This window comes from Schistocerca gregaria, chromosome X (genome assembly GCF_023897955.1).
Source record: "Schistocerca gregaria isolate iqSchGreg1 chromosome X, iqSchGreg1.2, whole genome shotgun sequence".
NCBI lineage: Eukaryota > Metazoa > Arthropoda > Insecta > Orthoptera > Acrididae > Schistocerca > Schistocerca gregaria.
The window spans coordinates 123,986,303-124,001,931 of record NC_064931.1 but is presented as its reverse complement, the minus strand read 5'-3'; positions in this window follow the sequence as shown (position 1 = coordinate 124,001,931).

Sequence of the window (15,629 nt, the reverse complement as noted above, 5' to 3'; positions counted from 1 at the left end):
TAACACTGAAACAGCTAAGTTGTTAAAGGTACAACGAGCCGGTTTAAGAACTTACGCACAACAAGAAATTTCTAGTCTACTCCTTATCAGGCTACTACGATCGCAGTCCACAGTCCATTTCTAGTAGTTGTTACGTGGTGAAGCGATAGCGCTTTTGTTTTCCTCGAGACGCCATAAAACGCGTCGTAAAGCGCACTTAAGTGCTGTCGCACAAATCCCAAATACAAGTAGCTGGCTTTCACACTCATTCATTTACCGTGTTACTATCAGGACACTTGCTGTGTGCCTATAATACAAGTTTGTTTTACTTACATATATGAGGTCAGAAAAGCATACGTATACTTGAAACTGGGATACACTGCAGTGATGGTCCACAGTATTATTTAACGTGTAGGTCGTTGCGAACCGGCTTTCGACTCTCTAGAACTGTCTGACTATGGTCTGGGAAAACGAAAGTCAGTTCACTGCTAGCTAAAAAATAAATGTTATTGTGGAACATCAATAATGTGTATTTCAGTTATTAGTAAGTCCATGTTCCTCAAAGCATACACATCAAAAAAAAGTTTTGCATCACCCCGGTTCCCAGAACCCCTGAAGATAGACGTTGTCTGTGGATGTTGTATCACAAACACAGTCCCTTTGACTGTTCAGAGATGTCGCTAAACCCGCCCAAGGACGTAAACAACCATGCATGAGCAGCGCCTATTAGACGGAGGGGGTCAGACAGCCGATCAGTTCCAGTCAGTCCACTAGGAAGGAGATACACGGCGAGTGTTGTCTATAGTTCAGCCATGCCTAGAGGATCAATACCGCAGTTCGATCGTGTGCGCTTTGTTAGTTTGTGCCAGGAAGGACTCTCAACAAGTGAAGTATCCACGCCTCTCGGACTGAACCAAAGCAACGTTGTTAGGACATGGAGGAGATACAAAGAGTCAGGAACTGTCGATGACATGCCTCGCTCAGGCCGCCCAAGGGCTACTACTGCAGTGGGTGACCGCTACCTACGGATTAAGTCTCGGAGGAACCCTGACAGCAACGCTCCCATGTTGAATAATGTTTTTAGTGCAACCACAGGACGTCGTGTTACGACTAAAACTGTTAGCAATAGGCTGCATGATGCGCAACTTCACTCCCGACGTCCAAGACGAGATCCATCTTTGCAACTACGACACCATATAGCGCAGTACAGATGGACCCAACAACATGCCGAACGGACCGCTCAGAAATGGCTTCATGTTCTCTTCACCGATGAGCGTCGCATATGCCTTCAACCAGGCAATTGTCGGAGACGTGTTTGGAGGCAACCCGGTCACGCTGAACGCCTTAGATACACTGTCCAGCGAGTGCAGCAAGGTGGAAGTTCCCTGCCGATTTGGGGTGGCTTTATCTGGGGCCGACGTACGCTGCCGGTGGTCATGGAAGACGCCGTAACGGCTGTACGATACGTGAATGCCATCTTCCGACCGCTAGTACAACCATATCGGCAGCATATTGACGAGGCTTTCGTCTTCACGGACGTCGATTCGTACCCCCATCGTGAACATCTTGTGAATGACTTATTTCAGAATAACGACATCGCTCGACTAGAGTGGTCAGCATGTTCTCCAATCATGAACCCTATCGAACATGGCTGGGATAGCTTGAAAAGGGCTGTTTACGGATGACGTGACCCACCAACCACTCTGAGGGATCTACGCCGATCGCCGTTGAGGAGTGGGACAATCTGGACCAACAGTGCCTTGATGAACTTGTAGATAGTATGCCACGACGAATACAGACTTGCATCAATGCAAGAGGACGTGCTACTTGGTATTAGAGATATCGGTGTGTACAGCAATCTGGACCACCACCTTTGAAAATCTCGCTATGTGGTGGTATAACAAGCAATGTGTGGTCTTCATGAGCAATAAAATGGCGGAAATGATGTTCATGTTGATCTCTATTCCAATTTTCAGTATAGCTTCCGGAACTCTCGGAACCGAGATGATGCAAAACTTTTTTCATGTATGTACTTGGAAATTTGTGGTAAGTTTATATGGGACCAAACTACTGAGGTCATCGGTCCTTAGGCTTACACACTACTTACTCTAACTTAAACTTACGAAAAGGACAACACACACACACACACACATCCATGTCCGAAGGAGGACTCCAACCTCCGACGGATGGAGACGCGCGAACCGTGGCAAGGCTCGTCAGACATCATGGCTACCCCGCGCAACCCTCAAAGTACTGATGAAATATTCCACAAATGTATACTTACGTAGAACAAACTCCATCATTTAAGAAAAGAGGAATTAAAAATGCTATCATGTGATCCCAAACTACTGTGCTAATGTTTCCGCATTAAACAATGATGTACTTGCCAAACTGTCTATTAGGTCTCAGTCCAGTCTATAAACGTTTTTCTCCAATTGTTGCCAAGGTTCCACAGTCGCATAAAGAGTAATCATTGTATGAGACGTAGTCATAAAGTTTTAATTATCACCTCGAAATAATAAAAAAAACGTATAATGTGGAATATTTGAAGGACAACATCATTCCACCAGGCAATGTTTTAAATTATTTGATTTGCACTACCAGTTTTGGGCACTTCCAATTCTCACGTGCACCTATAGTAACAGAAATTCATAAAAAAGTGAAGCATCGTGCGATAATTAGTTTCCTGAATTTGAGGGGCTGATGCTGCAAAAATCCGTGCTGAGTTGGTGGAAGTGTACGGCCACAATGCACCGCCATATAACACTGATTACGTGGCGGCAACGTTTCCAGTGTGGTCAAACGAGTGTGTAGAACGGAGAATGAATTGGCAGATTATCTCTCTGGGAATAAACGCGAATCGCAAGACAAATGTAAGCCCTAGTGCTCGAAGGTCGTCGCATCATAGTCGGGGTGTTTGTTGAAAATGTGAACACGACGAAAGTCGCCACCCGATGCTCAAACCAGTTCAAAAAGTCCGCCGAATTGGAGCAGGCAGCGGAAATTTTTCAGTATCAGGCCGTTTCAGGTAAATGATTTACCATGGACCAGTGCTGGGCCTCCGAGACAAAGGATCAAAGCAAACAGTGAAAACACGTGGATTCATCACGTCCGAAAAAGGCAAAGACCCAAACACCATCGGCCAAGTGATTCTGAATGTGTTTTAGGTCTGCAATGGTGTGGTGCTGACAGATTATGCTCGTGAGGGGCAAAACGCCAGAGGAGCGTACTACCGAAATCACCGAATGCAGTTACAAGATGCTCTCGAGAAGAGGCTTAGACGGGAAACCTTGCAAGGCGGTAGAGGGGGGACGGGGGGGGGGGGGGGGTAATATATCCCTCGAAAACATGGCATGTCATTCTGCTCTTTGGGCTATCAAATCTTCCCTCACCCCATCCCCCTCGCGCCGAATTACTCTATTGGCATGGCACCCAGTGAGATGTTCCTCTTTCCTAGGATGTAAAAATCGCTGCGGCCCAGACTCTTCAACGAATGCGTCCGGCAAGTCATGCATCAACAGCTGAAATTTGTCGCACTGATGCGTGTATATGTAGAAAAGGATTACCACTACCATCAAGTTCCATGGTCGCATCTTGATTTTTTTTTCGAGGTGATTATATGTTGAAATGGAAATTGAAATCAAGTTGGCTATGACAGAATACCATCTGAGCCACTGAAAGTCGTACGTCCTAATTCAATAGTCAAACTGACGGAGATAAAAAACATAATTTATAACACAGGAATTTGGGCACAGGATGCATACAAAAGCACTCTAGCGCCATTTTCTGAAAAGTGTAACGCAATAGCATGTAACGATTATAGGACAATTAGTTTTGTTAGTCGTGTTATAAGGTATGTAACGAGATTATTGGCAGGGAGAATTGAAAATAAAATTGAGGAAATTACTGTGCAAGACAAGTACGTGTTCAGAAAAGGTAAAGGAATAAGAGATAAATATTACAGGTTGTCTGAGGATTATTGGAGAAAGAAATGGACTAGGATGTATATATTTATTTTATCGACTGAAAAAAGCATTCTATGGTGTCAACTAGGGTATACTGATGAGAATTTATCTTGAAAGAGAGAAGATTAATATAGGAGATGTACACAAAGCGAAAAGTGACAGAATAGGGAATGAGAAGACGAAAGAGATCAGCAGCGAAAGGGAAGCTGCTCAACACATAACTAATAGGTAAGGCCATAGAGGACGCAAGAGGCACTATAACTGGATTAGAAAGGATAAAGACTATAAAACATTTGAATGATCAGGCATTACTGGCGGAATCAGAAGAGGAGCTACAACAGAAGGGGCGAGGACTATGGAATGAAGATAAATACAGTAAATAGCGCAGTGTTGGGAATAAGAAAGAAGGAAGTGCCAGTTAACGTATCCTTAGTGGGGGAAAAGACAGAACGAGGAAAATCCTTTATGTACCTGGGAAACTTAATGACATGAAACGGAAACTGTACAGAAGAAATAAGGAGGAGGGTATCTATGTGAAAGAGAATATCTGAAAAGGTAAAGGAGTTACTAACATCAAGAAAAATTCCAATGGAGCTGATGAAAAGGCTTGCTAAATGTTATGTCTGGTAGGTAGTGTTATACAGCACTGAATCATGGAATTTAAAACGAAAGAAGAAAGATGTTTAGAAACTTTCGATATGTGACTGTGGAGAAGAATGCTTAAGATGAAGCGGACTGACAACTCATGAATGAACATGTAATGATGAACATACGAGAAGAAAGAAAATTATTGGAATTGATTAAACAGAGAAAAAAATCTTGGCTGTAACGCATGCTGCTTAGAAATAGTCTTCAACAAAGAGCTTTAGAGAGAAAAATGGAACTTCAAGAGAAATAAGTAGGTAGAGATTTAGTATGATGGACTACATTAGAAAAGTACGAACATAAAAACAGATGAAGATGCTCATAACTGGACACGATCGGGAGCCTGCAGTTCAAATCTGTCATAAGACAGATACTCTGTAGAAGAAAGCAGAAGAATTAATATTTTATGAGTAGCTTTCGTACGGCCTACAATGAGATGAAGAGATGGGAGCAGGGGAGGAAGTCTTGACGGGTCCCATCAAACCAGTGAGGCTCCTGGTCTCCTCCCCTTCCATCCCTCCCAAAAAAAATAATAACCTCGGTATGGTTGTTTGCAGAGTAGCACCCGCGGCGTACTTTTCAGACTTTCGCCCTGTAAGACAAATTTAATATATTTTCTTATTCTGTTTATAGCTGATGACATTCGCTTTTTACGTGCTGCAGTCTTTTTCTGAAATTACAAAAAATACTCCCGAAAATTAAGGCTTTTCTAAACTGAAAACATGTTCCAAGGTAAACATGGTCATGTAGCTATGGTCAAATATTCGTTTGAAACTGAGGAAATCTAGCTAGAACCGTATTTAATAGTGTATGTGTTCGATTGTTATTCTACTACACACCAACAGGAGGTAAGTTAAATTAAAATGAAGCAGAAGTATTATCAAACAGTATTTACAAATAAATAGAAGCTATTGGAAATTGATACTGATTTCCATTGTCCAGACAGACAAAATTGTTAAGATATTGAAGAGACTCAGTTCCATGTTCCATGGTAAAAATCCTTCTTCAGTTTCAGTGGACAAGATGATGCATCATCAACGAAGTATTGTTTAACTATCGACATGTTATATGAATTGTTTTAAAAATATGTAGCATTTTACTCATCATAAAGTTCTCTACCTGAAAAATTAACAAAATATCCAAAGAGTTTTAATATATTGTAGAGTACTTAGATGTGTCGAGCGCGAAATACCTACAAATTCGCCGGCCGTGATGGCCGAGCGGTTCTAGGAGCTTCAGTCCAGAACCGCGCGACTACTACGGTTGCAGGTTCGAATCCTGCCTCGGGCATGGATGTGCGTGATGTCCTTAGGTTGGTTAGTTTTAAGTAGCTCTAAGTTCTAGGGGACTGATGACCTCTGAAGTTAAGTCGCATAGTGCTCAGAGCCATTTGAACCATTTTGAACCTACAAATGCTGCGCAAAACACAAACTCATGTGTAACACCCCTAGCAAACGATGTGAATGAGCATTTTGCGAGTATTGCAGCGCAATTACAGCAAAAACTCCCAAAAACAAATATAACACTTTTAAATAATTTTGCACTATGTATAATGGTGTTGGTAACAACCACAGAGCATGGAATCAGTAAATCTGTACAAAAACTAAAAACTAAAAATTCAATGGGATTAGACGAAGTACCGATGTGTGTAGTGAAACAATGCATAGAGACTATACAAGATCTCTTAACAAACATAATAAACGAATCATTCACACTGTAGAATATTATTTCCAGAGTATTTAAAATAGGCAAGACGTATACTTCTGCTGAAGAAAGGTGATGCAAAAGACATAGAAAATTACCAGCCCGTTTGCCTGTTGTCACCATTCTCGAAAGTAATCTCGAAAGTGATAGAATCTGTTATGAAAAACGGATTAATGAATTAGACAAATAAATACAGCCGTTTAAGTGAATCACAGTTTGGTTTCTGAAGTGGCAAAAGTACGGAATCAGATGTTTCTAACGCTTTTCATATTGCTGACCATAATATTCTACTAAATAAGCCAGAAACGTTTGGATCAAGAGGTGTGGCTCATGATTGGTTCCGGTCATACCTAGCACGTAGGGTATAAAGTACAGAGATAACATATATGTCAGGTTAGTCTAAAGGTTTACTAAAACACTTATCAGAACCAAAGGACATTAATATAGGAGTTCCTCAGGGTATCATTTTAAGACCAATGCTGTCCCAGACTAACGTCAACGATTTTATTACTAGTGTTAGTCGTTGGATAAAATTCTCTTTGCTGATGACAGCAGATCACTGAGAAAACAAAGAGAACTCCATGTAGAGAAATCGAATGATCCCCTAAACAGGAAGTTTACAATTCATCAATAAGCAATAAAGTAATATTGAACTTAAAGAAAAGAAATCCCATGAATTTCAGTTTGAGGAAGGAAAGTTACATTATTAAATTAAATGTAATTGGCAGCTGCACAGACAGTGTAACAAATACAAAATTTTTAGGACTGAATACTGATTCTTAGCCGAAGTGGTGCCAACGCACAATGATACTTGCAAAGAGAATGTCATCAGTACGTTATGCCCTTATAGCTCTGTCATCAGTGTGTATCAGCCAGGTACTTTTAATTACAAATTGTTCATATATGCATCCACTTCTTAGCTATGGTATTCTTTTCAGGGATTCAAAAGCACAAAATATGTACACAACATTCAAAGTGCAGAAAAGAGTCATAAGAATAATAACCAAAAATAGTAGACAGACTCATTGTAAAGGTCTGTTCAAAACACTGAGGATTTTAACGGCACCATGTGAATACATTTACCAAACAGCTGTACACATGAAAAATAACATTGGCAATTACTGCACAAATAGCTCTGTCCATTACCATGAAACAAGATCTAAACTGAACTTACATTTACCAAGAATAATTATAAAACTCAGAGTAGCATTTTCTGCCAAAGAATAGAAATCTACAATAAATTACCAAAGGTTATTAATGAAATTACTAAAACAAACGTATTTAAAAAGACAGTTGAAATATTTGTTAACCAAAACATTCTGTACATTGAAGTATTTTTAGACAGCACAGAGTATGGGTGAGGTCAAAAATTTAACACAGATTATAATAACAATAATGAAACATCTAATTTCCTACCCAAAAATTTCACACTATATTTTTTCTCCTTTTTTCGTTTTCTGGAAAAACTTGCTTCTACAACTGTGCAATGTATAACCCTGACACCTCATCCTCTCCCTGAATTTAAAATCTCACTCGTTATAGAAGGATGCTAACTCCGTTTTCCAGGCTACCAAATGGGAAGTTGCGGTGCAGAAAATAGTCCTGACATCACCTGACAGTGTGTGTAGTATTATAAAACAATGTGTTTATGGCGTGTGTAGTTTTTCAGTTACTAGGAGTGAGAAATGGGTGAATCATAAATAACTCATTCGTAAAACAGTGTTGTACCCTAGCGGTAAACCGAATGAGATAGCATTGTTTTAAACAGAATGGTCTTGCATTTGGGAGCATGGAGGCTCAGATCTTCATCCATTCATCCTGATTTAGGTTTCCCGTGGTATCCCTGAATTTATTTCATTCAAATGCCGGGATGATTCCACTTTAAGGTCACAGTCGACTAACTGTGCCATCCTTGTCTTTCTAGACCTATAAGTCTGTAAATGTCTGTATATCAGTATGTGAATTACTTAATTTTTGTTGTTCTTAAATTTTAATGCTAAGGCATTTCTAATATCCTTGTAAAAGAGATCTACGGATAAATAAAATTACTACTACTACTAACAACAACGACAACTGTAGAAAATGGCGGAAACTGCTTATAACGGTCTCTAGAGGGCATTCCTTCACATGATTCTAAAATCAGTTAGTAGACTGAATAGTTAACCAAAAACCATGGTGTGTTTCTCGAAACGCTCTTCTGAAGATACAATACTTTCCCCTACGTGCATTGTAGATACAATTTCCTTGCCTTTGACAGTATACGATATAGAAACGTCACTTGCCAAACATATCCTTTCACTTTATCAGCGATGACATTTTCGCGTGGGTTGAGCGGGAGTAGGTAAAGCATGCGTGTCGCGTGTGACGCCTGTGGGCGGAAACAGGCTAGTCACAGCGGCGGGGTCGCGGAATGCGGTGCGAGGCGTTGCTCCCGTGGCCTTTGCGGCGGGCTGCCAAACTCAAGTCCGAGGTCGCCGCTTTCTCCTCGACTCAGTCGCCCCACTACCTCGCGAGACCGTATCCGGCCGTGTGAGAGCCGTCGAGCTTTTGTCTTTCTTGAGAAGGCATAAAACGCGTTGTAAGGCGCTCTTGAGTGCTGCCGTATAAATCCCGTAAGTCTCACTTTCCGACTCATCCATTCATTTACCGTGTTCCGCAGATACGTGTAAGAAGCATAAAGTTTATGAATGTGGAGAGAGTGAAGGTATACATTAACAAAAGACGAGGAGATCACAGAAACCGAGCCAGGTGGCGGAGTGGTTAGCACACTGAACTCGCATTCGGGAGGACGACGGTTCAACCTCGCGTCCGGCCATCCTGATTTCCAGGCAAATGCCGGGATGGTTCTTTTGAAAGGGCACGGCCGACTTCCTTCCCCATCCTTCCCTAATCCGATGAGACCGATGACCTCGCTGTTTGGTCTCTTCCCCCAAACAACCCAACCCCAATGTCATAGAAACGTTCTCTGTCTACTCTATAACGATGAACTGCTTAATGTTTTTCGTGCTTATGCTAGCCAAATTTAATGACATAAATTAGAAAGAAGGCTAATACTACAGAAAAAATGATATTTCATCTATTATACTAGACAGGAACTGTTTATTTGCTGTTGGTAGAAATCTTTTTTTTTTTCAAAGAAAATTTTTACCAACATCTGTAGATACTCTCTTATGGCCCCGCCTCTGCTTTATGGCGTCATTTGGATGCAGTATGGAGGGCCATGTTGATAGCACCCCGCTCTTCCGGTCGTTATTGGCTTCCCAGACCTTGGATCCGCTACTTTTCACTCAAGCAGCTCCTCAAATGGCCTAATGAGGGAAAGGACACCCCTTTGCAGTTCCTCCATCAAGGAAAATCCCTGGCGGTACCATTAATTGAACCCGTGTCATGGGAGTCAAATGTGCTGAGCAATCAGCTTCGTAGGTAGACTAACATCCATAATTACTACGTCTTATTTACAGTACATAACCACTTGTCATGCAGCTTTACTACAGGCACTGCTAGTTCTCATACAGCTAATACAGCTCTTCAATTCCTGATCAATATACAGTCTTAGAAAAAAAAACACGCACCACGAAGAAATTATTAGAATGTGGACAGAAATCGGAAGATGTGGTCTAACAAATGATTACAATTTCAGGAAAATAGGATGATTTACTCAAGAGAAAGATCTTCGCAAATTGAGCAAGTAAATAAAGCGTTGATCCACCTGTGGCCCTTATGCGAGCAGTTATTCGGCTTGACAATGATTGACTGAAATGTAGGATGTCCTTCTGGGGTATATCGCGCCAAATATGTCGAAATGGAGCTTTACATCGTCAAGCTGGTCGCAAGGCCCTGCCCATGATGTTCCAGACGAAAACAGGCAGTCGAAACTCTCTCTGTGTGTGCGAGGGCGCAATATCTTGTTGCAATGTAATCCCAGGATGGACTGACATGACGGACAACAAAATGGGGCGCAGAATGGTTCAAATGGCTCTGAGCACTTTGCGACTTAACATCAGAGGTCATCAGTCCCCTACAACCTAGAGCTACGTAAACCTAACTAACCTAAGGACATCACACACATCAATGCCCGAGGCAGGATTCGAACCTGCGACCGTAGCGGTCGCGCGGTCCAAGCACCTAGAACCGCTCGGCCACAGCGGCCCGCCCGGGGCGCAGAATATTTTCGACATACTGCCGCTCTGTAAGGAAGCAGTGCATGACAACCAAATGGTTCCAGTTGCGAAAAGAAATGGCAGGTCATCGGGGCTCAGTTCGAGACTGGACTCATCACTGAAGAGTGTTCTACTCCAGTCAATGAGATTCCAGGCCGCAGACGTGCCTGCAGATGCCCCGGACAGTGGTGGTGTACCAACCTGACTGTCGCGCGCGATACTCCCCGACAGTCAGGAGTGATGGATGGTCTGGGCTGCCATCACAGTACAGCGGTAACTCGACAATATTCTTCTTCCCGTTTTGTTGCCCTTCATGGCAAGCCATCCTGGGTTTACATTTCGACAAGATAATGCCGGCCAGCACACTTGCTGCTTGTCTTCATGCTTGCCAAACGCTGCCTTGGCCAGCAATGTCTCCAGATCTCTCCTCAATTAAGAACGTTTGGAGCATTATGGGCAGGGCCCTCCATCCAGCTCAAGGTTTTGATGATCTAACGCGCCAATGGGACAGAATTTGGCACAATATTCATCAGGACGACATCTAACAACTCCATCAATCAGTGCCAAGCCAAATAACTGCTTGCATAGGGACCAGAGGGGGACCAACGCATTGTTGACTTGTTCAATTTGTGAACTTTTTTCTCTTGAATAAATCATCCATTTTTTCTGAAATTGTAATCATTTGTTTGTCTATACGTGTATATCTCATCTGTCAATATCCGCCCCATTCGGATAGTTCCTTTGTGATGCGTCTTTTTGTCTTAAAGTGTATTTCTATGATTTGTAGAAATAATTTATTTTTATTTTGAACTGGCAGCCATTCCCAAGCCTGTATGAAAATCGTTTTTGTATCTTGTATTCTTATCCTGTAAATCACTGTTCCACCTAAATTGATTCTTATCGTCAGCGACAAAAGCTGTGAAAGAGTAAATGGATCCTTAAGAATGTTTCAGCAAGATGTATCGTTACCTTTTTTACACAATATTCTTACCGCTCATTTCTTTGTTGCATTGCCACGGAAGATAATTCCTTAAGGGGGGGACGTTCACGAAATTGGCCGAAAATGTCAATTTTCAGCTATTTTTTATCTGTTATTAGAAGACATGGGCAATAAGTTCCCAAAGTTTCAATGATGAAATTGCATCCAAAGTGCCTGAAAAATAAGTAAATGTGTCAAACATGTTCAAATTTCTGTGAAATCTTATGGGACTTAACTGCTGAAGTCATCAGTCCTTAAGCTTACATACTACTTAACCTAAATTATCCTAAGCACAAACACACACACCCATGCCCGAGGGAGGACTCGAACCTCCGCCGGGACCAGCCGCACAGTCTATGACAGCAGCGCCTGAGACCGCTCGGCTAATCCCGCGCGGCTTAAATGTGTCACTCAACCTTCCTGCCCTCCCACCTCTTCAAGCAACGCTTCAATATCTATAGACTCAGAGTGATAACAATCGCTACATTCACAAGCAAAGGATTCCAGATTGTATCCTGTATGTTTTCAAGCCCACTTACAGGTTTATGATCCATCCTGAACTTCTAAAAAATGTGTGCTCATAGCAAAACCCAGAATCCAAATGGGTCTCTAAATTCATTCATATGGAAACAATGTCCTGAAACCACATTTTTCATCTGCTACAGTTGTCATAATAGCAACTTATGAAGCAGTTTCTGTACTTAAGAATGGCACCTCAGTAAGGGTGAAATTATTACAGAGAATGGGGTTTAAGATAGGAAATTTCACTCTAGACATCTTGAGAAAAATAGATTTATGGCGCCTCTCTGTAGATGAAAAGTCAGTTAAAGTCCTGGTAAAATAAAGATGGCAGAAAACAAGGAACCAAAAGATAAGTCTTGAAGAGAAATAGGACTCTGAGTACAAACTGGGGCCTTCTGAAGACATGACATAACAAAAAATGTTAGGTTGAACTTGAAATAGCATTTTCTGAAAATTATGTTTTTAAAGTTACTGTACCTTGTTTCAGACTGTAGGAAGGTTAGATTTATGAAATATTGTACACTTATTTTTATAAACCCAATAAATGATATCTCTAGAGTACATCTTGGAATTCTGAACGTAAACTGAGATATGGGGTGGAGTGCCTGGAATTTTATTTAATATTTACAGAATTATAGTTAAAAATTATTAAAATTCTCCTATTGATACATTAATAAAACGTCGTGCTAGAAGCTTCCTGCATGTAAAGAGGTTGAACAGATAACCTAATCCCTTATTTCTTCCTCTCCTCTACATCACTCAACTTCTCCACATGTAATTATTCCCATGCTGGCTGCCATATATTTCCATTCGATGTCATTACATTTCCAAAAAACTGCGGAGGTATATAACTAACACCTATTTAATTGCACTAAAATTTCTAAAATATCGTATATTCATTACTATATTTATTGTTTATAGACAGGGTGTTCGAAAAACACACCGACAAGCTTTACCCACAGGTTCCTAGAGGCCGATTACTTTGTTGTTAATAATGGCGATATGCAGGGTGAACAACAACTCCACTGACAATTTTTCATAGGTGGTATATAGGCCAAATCAAGAAAAGAAGTCTAGTAACAAGGGCTCTAAAATGCATACACTAAGAGCTATGAGCACTTGATCATCTTCGATACTATGAAATAGGTCTCTTTGCTTTCCATATTTTGGCAGGAGGTAGTATGGACCAAACGAAGAAAAATGTGCCTAGTAAACATGAGATCTAAACAGCATACCTTAAGAGATATGTACACTTCTTCAGTATAAGAGATGTTTCTTACACTATCGAAGATGAACAAGCTCTTATGGACTTTTCTTTCCATATTTTGGAAGGAGGTAGGATGGATCAAAACAAGAAAAAAATGTCTAGTAAACAGGGCTCTAAAATGCATACCTTAAGAGCAATGAGCACTTCTTCAGTAGAAGAGATGTTTTTCACGCTACGGAAGATGAATAAGCGCTCATAGCTTTTAAGGCATGCATTTTAGACCCGTATTTACTCAATATTTTTTCTCGGTTTGGTTTGTACTACCTCCTCTCAGAATATGGAAACCAAATTCCTGCAATAGAAGAGATCTGTTTCATAGTAACGAATATGAACAAGTGTTCGTAGCTCTTAAGGTACGCATTTTAGAGCCCATGTTTACTGGACATTTTTCCTTGTTTTGGTGTAAGAAACCTCTCCTTAAAGCTTTTCGGTGTTTTTGGGACATCTTGTGTATATCACTAGCTTTCTTGTTCTTCTTATCTTCCCAAAACTTACTCATCTTTTCACTTTGAGCCTGTCTTCTTTCTTGTGTCCACGCTTTTTTAGGTTTCAGAGCCCTTCCTGTAGGGTTCTTTGGAATGAAGTTATTTGTACTGATTTTCCGTCTGTATGTAGTTCATGTAGTCGCCAGTGGGTCAATACAGATTTCTGCGAGGTCACTTTGGGTGTCTACCAACCAACGTATTTAGGATTCTCGGGTTCCGTTGTGGTGTGAAAGATTTTCTTCGCCAAGTGAGACTCGTCAGTTAATGCTATATGACTTAGAATTTCTACGTCTTTTCCGTATTAGTGAGGTGAACCGCTCAGTCAGCGAATACAGTTCTTTTGAGCTTTTGCACACCAAGATTCCATCTTGAATTTTCGATCCAAATATTTTAATCACTATTTTTCTTTCAGTTTTCGCGATTCTCTGACGTCGGTAGTTCATGATGACGTCTCAGTAGCGTAGAGTGCTTCCATATGAACGACTGCGTGCTAATGACAAAAACTCGCTATAACAGCCAGCGATTTGATGTTGTACATATTGCAGTTAATTGTGTAGGCTTCACGCAGTTTTTCTGCACGTGTTTTGTTAGCTACTCTTTCGTTACGAGTGTTTCCAATAATTTCAGCTAGCTACTTAAAGTGTTTAGCTTGTGCGATGTTTCCGTGCTTGATTGCAAGTGATGCGAAGTTTGAGATCTTGGAGTTTATGTGTTGGTGTTTTCTCGCAAGAGATTTGGAGTTCGATCTTAATGGCATTCTTCTGAAGCTTCTCAGTGGCGTCGCTGGGTTCCTCGAGAGTCGGGGTATTTATTGCTAGGTCGGCAGCAAAAGGAAGGCACTTATGTTGAGTCTTTTATCTTTTGTTCCTATACTTATTCCTGGTATTTCTTTGTCCCACTTTTGGTGATCTCATGAAGCACTAGGTTGAACGCTGGTGGGGACTGTCCACGTTCCGTCTTACACTAGTTAAAAAATAAAAAGGTGATTGTTATTATTATTATTAATATTATTATTACATACTGTTCGTGTATTACAGATGTTATAATGTAAATTTAGTGAGGATGTCAGGTCAGATACAAGAGAGCGCCTGAACGCTCTAACCCCACCACGTGTAAAAAATAAGTAAATAAGCAAGGCGTAGTTAATTTTCCTTTAACAAGCAACTTTGTAACTGCGTTTTCAATTACTGACTTATATGGCGCGGAAATGTGTGATTTATAGTCAATACGTAATTCTGTCACACTATTTTCATCCGTAATCGACTGTTAAACAGAAAGCAGTTGCATTACACATCTCGCTGAGTTTCGATCTGGCAGCGTGAAGAGAATTTGAATTTTCTGAGCTGTACTAAGTTAGTCACAGTTACTGAAGCATTGTTTATAAAGCAGAAAGTCTACGCAGAATTCCAGTTTAACTGTAATAGGTTGATTTTCCGAACTGTGGAAACTCTTGTGTTTCTAGACGTTCAATGGAGATAAAAGAATAGCACGAACTGTGTAACCTGATCGTCGAAAATCCTAAATCTTGCAGAATAAGCCTTAATTTCTCGTTTCATGTTTTGTTTTGCCTCATTTGTTTAGGTAACGAACGTCCTGGAACACTCCACCATATTTACGTGGGATTTTCTACAATGTACAAATTAAAACTACTCCGTGAGACTAAATATAAAAGGTGAATTCAAATGTTAAAGTGCGCCGGCGGTGCCCCATCATGTTGAAATCACGTAAGACGACTAATTATAAACGATAAGACTATTAAAATCCATATGTGAGAGAAATTGCTCGCCGCGCGGGATTAACCGAGCGGTCAAAGGCGCTGCAAATGGTTCAAATGGCTCTGAGCACTATGGGACTTAACTTCTGAGGTCATCAGTCCTCTAGAACTTAGAACTACTTAACGCTTACAGCACGGTAACCGTACGC